The sequence below is a fragment of the Tamandua tetradactyla genome, chromosome 6 (genome assembly GCF_023851605.1).
Source record: "Tamandua tetradactyla isolate mTamTet1 chromosome 6, mTamTet1.pri, whole genome shotgun sequence".
Lineage (NCBI taxonomy): Eukaryota > Metazoa > Chordata > Mammalia > Pilosa > Myrmecophagidae > Tamandua > Tamandua tetradactyla.
Window position 1 is genome coordinate 137,292,113 of NC_135332.1, and position 12,837 is coordinate 137,304,949.

General features: G+C 39.4%; 1 pseudogene; it reads right to left on the reverse strand.

Annotated features, from left to right (window-relative positions):
• Positions 1-10,806: 10,806 nt before the first annotated feature.
• On the reverse strand, positions 10,807-11,292 carry LOC143686845 (ribonuclease H1 pseudogene; annotated as a pseudogene).
• Positions 11,293-12,837: the final 1,545 nt, after the last annotated feature.

The window sequence follows — 12,837 nt, forward strand, 5'->3', positions numbered from 1 at the left end:
TCATTTTTTTCTTACCCCTTTTGGTCAAGAAAGATTTCCCAATCCCATGATATTGGATCCCATCTCATCCCTGGGAGTCATGTTCCACATTGCCAGGGCAATTTACACCCCTTGGAGTCATGAGTCGTGTCCCACATAGCTGGGAGAGCATTGAGTTTACCTGCTGGGTTGGCTTTGAGAGAGAAGCCACATCTGAGCAACAAAAGAAATTCTCTGGGGGTGCCCCTTGGGCATGGTGATGAATACGCTTAGCTTCTTCTTTGCAGGAATAAGTTTCATAGGGCAAGCCCTAAGATCGAGGGCTTGGCCTATGAAATTGGTTCTCTCCACTGCTTGCAAGAATATCGGGAATTTCCCAGATAGAGAAGTTTAATATTTCCTGCTTTCTCTATAGTCCCCCAAGGTGACTTTGCATGTACTTGTAAATTTTCTGCCCAAATTACTCTTGGATGTATCAGGGCATCACACTATCCTGTACAAACCGAAAAAATCTCACTCCCTATTCAAGGTTTCATGTAATTATGGTGTTCGAGTAAACTGACCTTAGAAATTAAGAATAGTGTACTACCAAAAATATAAATTTTGCACAAAATAAACATCTCTTCCTTTGGGCTTGCACAGAAGTTGAAGTTTTAAAATACAGTCAATATCATCCTTTGCCTTGTATTGTCATTTACCTTAGTCCTATCCAGATCAGCTTCATCATATCCCTAGTTGAAGTCTGATCACTTTTTCAGGTTTTTTAAACAGTTGCTATCTGGAGTAATGCTGACTTGCATAGCTATAGAGCTCTGACTTTGAGTCTTAGGTGTCACACAAATACCTGGAGTTTCAGGGAACCATCAGGTTATACACAAATAGTTTAGCATCTCAGAATTTAGAAATAGCAGTTACAACTCGAATAGATGTGACTGCTGTAAGAGTTTATAATCTAGGAACCTTTACAGTAGATTTTAACGTGATACTAAGCTCTAGATTTCAATTCTCCAAGTTAGTGTACCACAACTTATCTGTTCTCTTTTGAACGTTGTTAGGCTCCCCCTTTATAAGCTAACTTTTAAATTATGATCATCAAGAATACTATTTGGTTGGGGTGTAGCTTCAACTTGGCCAGTATTTACAGGTTAATTTTATGTTCTGTACCTTACCCAATGGTAGGATTTTTTTTTTAATGTCCTTTAAACCAGTGATGGAAATTTTTCATGGTGAAAAAATTGGAGGGATTAGGAGTGTTTATTTATTTATTTATTTTGCTATTAATCTCTCTGTACTTCTATGAATTTTGTTGAGATTTAAATGGTTGAGCTAATGGCTGTCCTATGAGAAAAAGACAAAGTATAGCCTGGTTTTTGAGGGTCTTGGGTTATCACTTCATCAGCCATTGCTATGATGAGGAAGAAAGGAAGTGGATTAAATCCTCTTAAATTAGGGCTGGAGTGGGGTAGTGAGTATTTCTGCTTTTATTTTAAAAAGGCAACACTGCCTAGAATAAGCTTCCTTGTTCATTAGTCAAACACAAACCTGAATATGGCTTTTAGCTTTGTCCATGAATATAGCAAAAGAGTCTTGGTAACTGTTACTCTTAGCCTGTGGGTCAACACGCCTAAATTCTGACCCTTTTCATAAATAATAAAACAATTGCCATTCATTATTGAATTTTTTTTAATCTTTCAACAATGAGTCTTATTAAAATTGATGCACTGGTGCCATAACTACTTCCTGGGATGAATTGATAAATGAGGATGTCCAAATGGGCATCTGAGTTGACTTGTTACAGTATGAAGGTCATTTCCTCTGTTCTTTTAGAATTTAATTTTAAAAGCCAAGCTTAATCCTGCCCAGTTCTTATGACAGAAAAATATATACCCTGGATCAAATCCTGACAATATACAGCATTGTTTTCAAAATAACTCTCAAATTGTAAGCCTTTAAAGTGAATATATTGAGAATGATGAAATGCATTCACTCGATGGACATTAAAAATGATTATTCACTGTGCATATCTTAAGGACCACACAATTTAGGCTTAATCAGCTAATATTTAGGTTCATAAAATAGGTATATAACTGGTTTGAAATTGTTCTATTTTTGAGCTTTTATTTTGTTTATACATCAAGATTTTCTGTTTTTTGATAAATTCCAGAGTGATTTGAACAGTGAATAAAAAAGTATTTGCAAAGTCCCCTTCGGGGAATGGTGAGAACGAGGGAAAATTCAACTTCCCCAAGTTGAATTCTTGATATTCTCACAAGCAGTGTGGTCAACCAAAGCTATAGGCTGAGCCCCAAGTCTTGGGGTTTGTTCATATGAAACTTAAATCCACAAAGATTAGACCTAAGAGTCACCCCCAAGAGAACCTCTTTTGTGGCTCAGATGTGACCTCTCTCTCCAGCCAACACAACAAGCAAACTTACCACCCTCCCCCTGTCTACGTGGGACATGACTCCCAGGGGTGTGGACCTTCCTGGCAACGTGGGACAGAGATCCCAGAATGAGCTGAGACTCAGCATCAAGGGATTGAGAAAACCTTCTCGACCAAAAGGGGGAAGAGTGAAATGAGACAAAGTGTCAATGGCTGAGAGATTCCAAACAGAGTCGAGAGGTTATCCTGGAGGTTATTCTTATCCATTAAATAGATATCACTTTGTTAGTCAAGATGTAATGGAGAGGCTGGAGGGACCTGCCTGAAAATGTAGAGCTGTGTTCCAGTAGCCGTGTTTATTGAAGATGATCTCATAATGATAAAGTTTTCACAATGTGACTGTGTGATTGTGAAAACCTTGTGTCTGATGCTCCTTTTATCTACCTTATCAACAGACGAGTAAACATATGGAATAAAAATAAATAATAGGGGGAACAAATGTTAAACTTAGATTGAAATGCTAGTGATCAATGAAAGGGAGGGGTAAGGGGTATGGTATGTATGAATTTTTTTCTGTTGTCTTTTTATTTCTTTTTCTGAATTGATGCAAATGTTCTAAGAAATGATCATGATGATGAATATGCAACTATGTGATGATATTGTGAATTATTGATTATATATGTAGAACGGAATGATCAAAATAGAAGTGTTTGTGTTTGCTTGCTGTTTTTTTGGTATTTAAAAAAATAAAATAAAAAAAGGATTTTCTGGGGTCTTTTTATTTTTTATTTTTCTTTGATTTTCTGTTTTTTAATGGCAATGCCCATAGGCTTTGTTTTTCTTTTTTTGAAGCTACACCATAGTGAATAAAAAAAAAAGTTCAGCATTCATTTCATTAGAGATATCAACCAATACAAAAACCTGTGTGAACTTTAATAATATATCATTGTCTTCTTGTCAGAAGTTAGCATCTCAATTAAATGCAGAGAAGTAATTTATTCCTGTAGCTATAGTTTCATTTTATAGTTGAGTCATGATTCCTAAAACTTCAACTAATCTAGCTTTAAATATGTTTAAAGAAATAATATTTAAAAGTAAGAAATTAAAGTGCCAGTATGCTCATTGGCCCCTGTACAGGCGAAATAGTGTCCTACCTTTATAAAGAGATACCTCAAGGACTGAATTTGTAATTGAGTCAATTGGACCCAAAATGTCTATTTCAGGTCCCCTATTGTCCCCATCTAATCCTTGAACGCCCCAAGGCTCCCTGTCATGCACAAAATGGGAAAAGTGTTCCTTTAAAGGTGCACCAAAAAATTAGGAGTTATTTAGAAGTACCTAATTGCCAGAGGACTGGGCATTTCATCTTGGGTTCACTTTTACCACCCATACCCATAAGTGAGTGGAGAGTTTTCCATCCAAGACTCTTCTCCAGAGTCAGGGCTTCTTTTCTGCATCTCTGCTTTTCTAAGCCATACTTAATTCACTGAATTTGCTTTCTGCCTGCAGTAGATACTCAAGGAAACTGCAGAATTAAATTTTACTACAGTGAAAGGAGGTTAGTGATTGTGTCAGTCCTTTAGAACCTCAAACCTTGGGCACTGAGCAACAAACAAGCAGCCAAAAATCAAAAACCAATGATTTTATCTCATCTTTGGTGATTAGTCAGTCCGTCTTTTTGAAGGACAGGGGCAGTTTGATTGGCTGGCAAGTTTTAACCAAGAGGCCAACGTTTTACTATGAAAGCTGAGAAGAGTGGGACTTGTGGCGAGAGACCGAAGAGAGAAAGAAGAAAAGCAAAGGGTGGAAGAGAATAGTGTCTGCAATCGCATTAGTGGTTAGAGACGGTGATGGAGGCAGGGAGTGTCAGATACTTAGACATCTTGGCCCAGTGACAAGGATGAAAGCAAAGCTGAGAAAATCTAGCAATAGAGCTGAATAGTGGAGAGATAAAGTATTAAAACAAACAAAACTGTGGTGAAGCCCTTAAAACATCGTGTATTTTCGGCTAGGACAGCAGCACTTGGAATGCAAGGCAGTTTTCATGAGCATGACCATTTTGTCTCAGCCTATTAGATATGAGGGAAAAAGGGAAGTTTGAAACTGACCGTATGGAAAAGGATCTGTGGTTCTTAAATGGTTAGTTTTTGCAAAATAAACTTTGCTTAGAAATTTTTTTTCTTACTCCAAACCTGGGGACAGGTTTAACATCCTGATTTAACCTGAGGGCTCATTAACACCCTCACATTACTAATGAGGCCTTACTGATCCTGAAGCTATTGCTTAAGGGTGCTAGGACTGGAGGCTTCAAGTATCACGAGAAATCTCGCTAATCTTGCAGTCATAGTGATGATATTAGGAACTACAACTACTATTTCTTGAACACTTAACTGTGTGCCCATTATATAGGCACATTATATACATTTTCTCATTTAATCCTTGAATTGGCTAGTGTCCTTTTGGCCCCTTGATTCCTTCTCCAGCCCTTTTTCTGTCCTACTCTGTGCGATAGGAGGCCGAACACTGCAGGCTGTGCCTCCCAGGGCTTGCTTGCCTTCTGACTGCCATTTGCATTCAACTAACGGGCAACGATAACAGGTAAATGAAGAGTGCGAAACAAGAGAGGCCAGGCTATTCTTCCTTCCCTCCATGCACTGGGCTGCATGAGTGGCCTTAAGCTATGGCCTTCCACACTGTAGCTCCCAGGAGTGAATCCTTTCCCAATAATTCTGGTTCTCAGTGGGCTCAGGGAACACTATTTCCTCCCTTTGTCCTTTCATAGCCTAGGAATTTGAATGGCTTCCACCTGTTATTGGCCTCTGGCTGTCTCAACAGCCCTTGTTTGTTCCCTCATCCTTACTTAGACCTCTGTAAATAGTCATTCAGGTTCATTTGAACCATCTGAGGTCAAGTCAGTTTTCTGCCACTTGACCAATATAATCTCAACAAGCAGAAGTTTTTTTTTTCCCACTTTACCTAGCACAAAGAGGTTAGGTAGCTCATCCAGCATCACACAACAAACAAACCCATATCTGTATATTTCAAAGCCTTCGTGTTTCAGCATCACATACTGCCTGGCCTCTCCCTATAAACAGAACGAGTCCTTAGAAATAGAGAAGGCCTGAGGACTGTTAAGTATCTCATAAATGGGTGAGCCCTTGAAAAACAGAGACAAAGGTCTTCCTGAGAAGTAGTAGAGATTGATGTGTCCCAGCAGTTGGTATAGCACATAGGGGACGGAGCCATCCACAGATGGCTGGAATGTGCCAAGTGCAGGGCATAAACACAACTGTTGTTTTCTAGGTTAGCAGCGTCTCCCACTTGGCAGTGCATTGCAGTGTATAGGTATGCAGTTAGTTCTCAGTCGTTCATTGGAATATTTACTGAATATTATAGTCTAGGCATTGAGATAAATGTTGGGGATAAATGCTGGAAGAAAGGTGGGTTCTGCCTTTAAGGAGCTCACAATTTATTTGGGGCTATGTAAAAAACATTAACTATGCTGGTTTGAAATGATGTATGAACCCTAGAAAAGCCATGTATTAATCCTAATCCCATTTCATAAAGGCAGAATAATCCCTATTTTGTTTGAAACTGTAATCAAAACATCACCCTGGAGATGTGATTTAGTCAAGAGTTTAATCAAGGGGTCTTGATAAGTTTCTGGAGTCCTATAAAAGAGGAAACATTTTGGAGAATGAGAGAGATTCAGAGAGAGCAGAGAACAACAACATAGCCACGAGAAGCAGAGAGCCCACAAGCCAGCGACCTTTGGAGATGAAGAAGGAAAATGCCTCCCGGGGAGCTTCATGAAACAGGAAGCCATGAGAGAAAGCTAGCAGATGACGCCTTGCTTGTCGTGTGCCCATCCAGCTGAGAGAGAAACTGACTGTGTTTGCCGTGTGCCTACTCACTTGAGCTTGAACCAAGGTATCTTTCCCTGGATACCTTTGATTGGACATTTCTATAGACTTGTTGTAATTGGGACATTTTCCTTAGAACTATAGACTAGCAACTTATTAAATTCCCCTTTTAAAAAGCCATTCCGTTTCTGGTATATTGCATTCTGGAGGCTAGCAAACTAGAACAGTAACCACTCAGTAATTAAAAGCAGTTCATATAATGAAACAAGTACAAGTTCCAACAATAATCCAGAAAAGAGAATGATTAACTGTGTACTTGTGTGATGCAGGGATGTCAGGTCCTAGAGAGACACGGAAGTTTCATTGGAAAGGACGATGCTTGAGCAGGGCTTTGGAAGGTGAAAAGGAGTTTGCAGGCAGAAAAGGATTCAGGAATGACATTCTTGGCAGGAGGCACATCTTGTGTCAAGGCACAGAGAAATGAAGCAATACTGTGGTTCCAGGATCTCTTGAGTTCCTTGGTCTGATGGGAACATGCACTGTGTGTGCTGGTATGGAGGGGCATGGTGGAGGATGAGGTGGGGAGGTAGAGAAAGGCAGAATAGAGCTTTAAATAAATGCCCAGTGACTGAAGCACCCTTGTAGTCAGCACACCTTTAGAGACAACTACTTGAGAAGGCAAAGAGCAGCCAAGACAAACATAGAACTCAAGAGTTGGCAAGAGCAGGAGTGGGAGGAAGAAGTACAGAACAAGGTCAGCCAGGGCCGTGCCAGGCTGAGAGCTGGCGGCTGGCCATTTGTAGGTAGGAGACTTGACCAATTGTAAATGAAGGATTGGTGGTTAACCAAGAGATCTGTGTGATTTGCATATTGTCATTAGTCATTCACGCGCCTTTAGTTACTGTTTAGTACTTGGTTTTTAGTTCATAGTTTCAATTTTGTTCCTCTCAATCCCTTGGGTACCAGAATGTACAATTACTAAACTCTTCTTAGGTATGGGGCAACTTGAAACAACTGAACTTGGGTAACCTAACCAGCCAGCCATCAAAGTCTTGGACCATTCCACGTGGACTGAATTGCCAGCCACCTGTTAGTTTAGTCAAATCCAGCAAGTGTTTATTGGGCTTTTTCATTATTTTAGGAATTATGTGTTAACATGCCTCCAAGAACCCTGCCTCCTGGTATTAAAGTGCTCACGTAATCCAGTTTCCAGACTGATTTGTATTACCAGTCAGATACAGAAGATGGGATATTGCTTCTGAGATTAGATTATACAGATCTTCTGTGGCTTCTGTCTTGGTCACTCTCTTGGACCACTCATGCTGGGGGAAGCCATGTGGATTGTCTTATGAAGAGACTTATGTACCTGAAGCCTGCATCCAGCAGTCATATGAATGAACTCGGAAGCACCTATTTCAGCGCCTGCCAAGTCTTCAGAGGTTGCAGCCCTGACCTAGAGCATGTTTGCATCTCATAAGAGATCCCGAGCCAGAAAAACTGCCCCCAGATTCTACACACTCAGAAACAGTGTGAGAAATAACTCATTTTAAAACACTAAGTTTCAGGGGGCAATTTGTTATACTCTTGAGAATCTTGCATTTGAGTCACACAGAATTGATTAGCCAACTGTTTCCTGGATAGGGGCTGTTTCTGGATTGAATGTTACCTGGAAATAGGATGTGCAGTGCCAAAGAAATGATGTGTTAAAGAGAATGGACGTAGATCTATATGGCTTCTTATGAAAAGGTATCTGAGATATATTGCCTGAGAAAAAACCAAGGTTGTATAATATGATGCCATTTACATTTAAAAATAAGTGTACAGGGCGGGCCACAGTGGTTCAGCAGGCAGAATTCTCGCCTGCCAAGCTGGAGACCCGGGTTCGTTTCCCGGTGCCTGCCCATGCAATAAATAAATAAAGTACAAATAAATAGATAAATGTACAAATCTCCAGTTTTCCATAATTGGCAATGAAAGCGAATTCCACCTCAGGGAAGAGCAGCTGACAGACCAATCCAGGTTCCTTCCTGCCCCAAATCACTTTCGTTCTGGGCATTTTTCACTAATTTACCATTTCTAATCTTTGAGATTCTATGCAGGTTTGCATTTACAAATAAACATACTGTCATGGTTAGGGATAGGTGTCAACTTGGCCAAGTTGTGGTACCTGTTCATCTGATTGGGCAAGCGCTGGCCTGTCTGTTGCAATGAGGACATTTCATAGGATTAGGTCATGATCACGTCAGCTACATCCACAGATGATTCCATTTGTAATCAGCCAAAGGGGAGTGTCTTCTGCAATTAGTGATGCTAAATCCAATCATGGGAAGCCTTTTAAGGAGGACTCAGAGGAGACAGGTTCCATTCCTGCTTTGGCTGGTGAGCCTCTCCTGTGGAGTTCGTCCAGGCCATCCATTGGAGTCATCGGCTTCGCAGCCTGCCCTGTGGATTTTGGACTCTGCGTTTCTACGGTCACGTGAGACACTTTCATAAATTTTATATTTGCAAGTGTTCCCTGTTGGTTCTGTTTCTCTAGAGAACCCTAACTAATACACATACCTTTTTATGTAAATAATGCTAAAATCATTTTTAGGGGAAAGGAGTATTTTGTAGTGTGGTTAGTAAATAAACCGTGTATATAATGTAAACAAACATACCACACCTCAGAGTCTTTGGCTGTAAAATAAGGTCACATGCTATTACAGAGTTGTTGTTGTTTTTTTAATTGAGGTAAAATAAACATACAATAAAAAGCACAGATATTGGGTAGTTCAGATTGATAAGTTTTGACATTTTATATAGCAATGTTAACACCATCCAAAACAATATATAGGACATTTTCATTGCCACCAAAGGTTCCCTTGTCAATTCCCCTCCCCTAATCAGAACCACATTCGATTTCTATCATCATAGAAATTAGGTACCATATAAATGGAATCACATAGTATGTACTCTTTCATGCCTGGCTTCTTTCACTCAGCATAATGTTTTTGAAATTCATCCATGTTGTATTAGTAATTTGTTCTTTTTTTATGCCTAGGTAATACTTCATTGTTTGACTATAGTACAATTTATGTATCCATTCACTTTTTGATGGACATTTGGGTTGTTTCCAGTTGTTGACTATTATGGATAAAACTGCTATAAATATTCTTGTGGCCATATGTTTTTGTTTCTCTTACCTGAGTACCATAAGAGTGGAATTGCCAGATGATGGGTAGATCTACGTTTAAAGAAACTGTCAAGCGGTTCTCCAAAACATCTGAATCATTTTACACCCTTGTCAGCAATGTATAAAAGTCCCTGTTGCTCTACTTCCTCACCAACATTGGGTGGTATTAGTGTTTTTTATTTTAGCCACTCTAGTGGGTGTGTAATGGTATCTCATTGTGACAACTGAAGATGTTGAGCCTCTTTCCCCATGTGTCATTTTTGTATCTGATGTGTAATGATCTGAGCCTGTTTGAACATGATTGCTGAAAAGTTGCTCTCTTTCTACAGATGTCTTGCAGTTATTTCTGGCTGTCTGCAGAGGGGTACCTTATTGAGGGGTACCTTCCTCAAACCTGTCCATCAGTATGAATCGACCTTTCCTTCATAACATTTAAGACTCCTTAAGCCCCCTTTGAGGCTTCCCATCATGAGCCCTGTACTATAAATTGGGTGGGGAGTGGGGGAGGCATGCTTGCATACAGGAGCATGCACCATCTCCCTACTAATAAGGGAAGACAAAGCACACTGTAGTTTCTTTCACATACAAACAGACTTCCAGCTTTGACATTTTTCCTTCTCTATTTTCCCAACTACTATTACCTAGTCTCAACACCCCTAATTTAATTTGTTTGATCACATTATATGTGCTAACATTTTCATTAGTTTCTCTTTCCATTATTTTAAAGGCAAATTAAAAGTAATGTTAGGGAAGACATTACCTACAAATAAAAGGTCAACCAGGAAAGAATCACATGCCAGAAAAGTTGGCATCTGTCCCATGTCAAAGACTTCATGGAGAGAAAGAGATGTCTTATTTTTTCATAATCTAGTTTTGATAATTCAGTGAGCCTTTCACCACTTCTTGCCATGAAATTATCTGGTCAGTAGAATTAATATTCACAGGGATGGTATTGAAACCACTCATTGTGACTTTATGTGATTAATCAATAGGACTCTCAAGATGGGAAATCTCCTGGCTCAGGTACTAGGTCTTTGTGTTTCTGGATTCCTTGGCACTTAGCTGCGTGCCCGATCCCTACTAATAAGCCTGCAGAATATACCTGCTGAATTGAATTTCTTTTCAGTCTTGTTAACTTTTTCCTAAGGGAATTTCTCCCCTGCCTTCTGATTTCTTTTCATATGATTCAGCAATTATCTAATTTTTTTTTAAGTAGAAAGTCTGCTTTTATTACAAATTGTACTTGACAAAGAATTATATCAGTGATAGAAAAAGATAGAAACAAGGGTGAGAAGCCAAGTTCTATGGGGAGATGCTCATGGGAGGATGTTAAGAAATGTTTGGAAATGGGTAGCCATCAGCAGTTAAGAGCTCCAAGAGGGCAGCTAACTCTTATGATGAAAACTATCTTATTTTCTATATCCTTCTCTGGCCAGTCTATCAGCTTCTTCATTGCCTCTGATGCCACAATGAGCAGGAACATATTGCCATTTAATATCCATTCCTTCGGAAGCTTGATCAATCTTCTGAAATTCTGCTTTATTGACAACATCTCTTCCAGAAGCTGTTTTCCATCCATTGTCTTTCCAGTTACCAATCCATTCTGTCATGCCTTTGATGACAAACTGGCTATCTGTTCCAATGGTGAGTTCATTCATGTTTTGGCTCCTGGCTTGCTTAATGGCTTTGTGGGCTGCCTGCAGTTCAGCTGTTTGGTTTGTCTGCCCAACAGAAACCCTCTCATGTGCATTTAGAGGATGGCCAGGTCCCCAGTAGACTCCAATTCTTGCTTCTGCACCATCTCTTCCATTATTTTTGCAGCTGCCATCTATATAAACATCTATCTGATCTGAGCCCCAGCCAGAAGCCTGTCCGCATCGTCTCCAGGAGCTCATGTCGTCCTTTTCCAGTCCCAACGCTCAGCGTTGTCCGGGCTCTAGTTATGGGGTGTCTTTGGTCTCCAGTCGTCTTCCTATCTAATTTTTTAATGGTTATAATAGTGTCTAGTTTTTCCAAGAAAAACTAGAAAAATTAGAAAGAAAGAAAGAAAGAGAAATTTTCTTCATTGAAGAAAAATTAGAAAATACACATAAGCAAACATCATTAATAGGTAATCAAGATTGACTATTTTCCTGCTATTCATTGAAAACAATTGTTAACAATTCAGTGTGTATCAGGAGACAATGTGATATATTAGAACTAATATGGCTTAGACTCAGGTTGACCGCTTCCTAGAATTTGCTTCACCTCTGAGTACTTCAGCTTCCTCATCTATAACATGGAGATAGCATAGTATTTTCTTCATGGTTTTTTTGTGAGGATCAAATGAATATGTATATAAAGGGATTGATAATAGTGTAAAGTGCCCTAAGGCCTGTTTTTACTGTTGTCCTTCTGAATCCTTTGCTATGAACATATACATTTAAAATAAAAACATTTACTGTGCATATTGATCTGAAAGTTATTTTTCCACTTAATCATATATGACAAATATCTTTTTGAGGTAATTGCCTAGTAATCTGTTCTTTGGATATACCAAAATATATTTAACCAATATCCTATTATTGCTGGATCTTTATATAGTTAGTGCCTTCCTTCCTTCCTTCCTTCCTACCTTCCTTCCTTCCTTCCTTCCTTCCTTCCTTCCTTCCTTCCTCCCTCCCTCCCTCCCTCCCTCCCTCCCTCCCTCTTTCTCTTTTTCTCTCTCTCTCTCTCTCTCTTTCTTTATTTCTTTCTGACGTTACAAATAACCTGAGCTAATATTTAATTATCAGGTTTCTTTTTTCTGAATTAATTTTCATATTTTAAAATACAATAATTCAAGTGCCAGAATTTGAGTGTTTTTCATGCCCTTTGCTCTACCTTTGGCCTAGTAGCAGGGAGAATCTTCATTTTTTTTAGTAGCAGTTTTCATAATTTGACTTTGTGATATTACTACATTACAAAATCTTCAAGTAGGCAGATGACTAATTTATAAACAAAAACTGCCAGTATGAGACCCAGCCCCTGACCTCTCCAAATTCACTCCTACTTCTCTGCCTCCTGCCCTTCTGAAGCGCCCACCCTACTTTTGCCTTATCTCTCTATCTTACTTTCTTTCCTGTCTTTTGTCAAGAGAGCAACCTGGCTATAACAACCCATTCCTGACAGTGGTATTAGACCATCATACTTCACTGCCCACAGCTTTGCCAGTGCTGGTTCAGCCAAGAAATGGTCTAACTCCAGAATGAGCTGGACCACTGAATCCCCAGGAGGTATGTGACTATGACCACATTCTCATTTACTTTGTCTGGCTCCCAACCTGACTTGAACTATGCTTTTCCTCTGTGCTAAAATTCCAAATACAAGTATCAGAGATCCACTTCTGAAATGGCAGTATGAGGGGCTCTGTTGATCCAGTCCCTAGTACAACAACTATAACTGGTGAAAACTATTTTTAA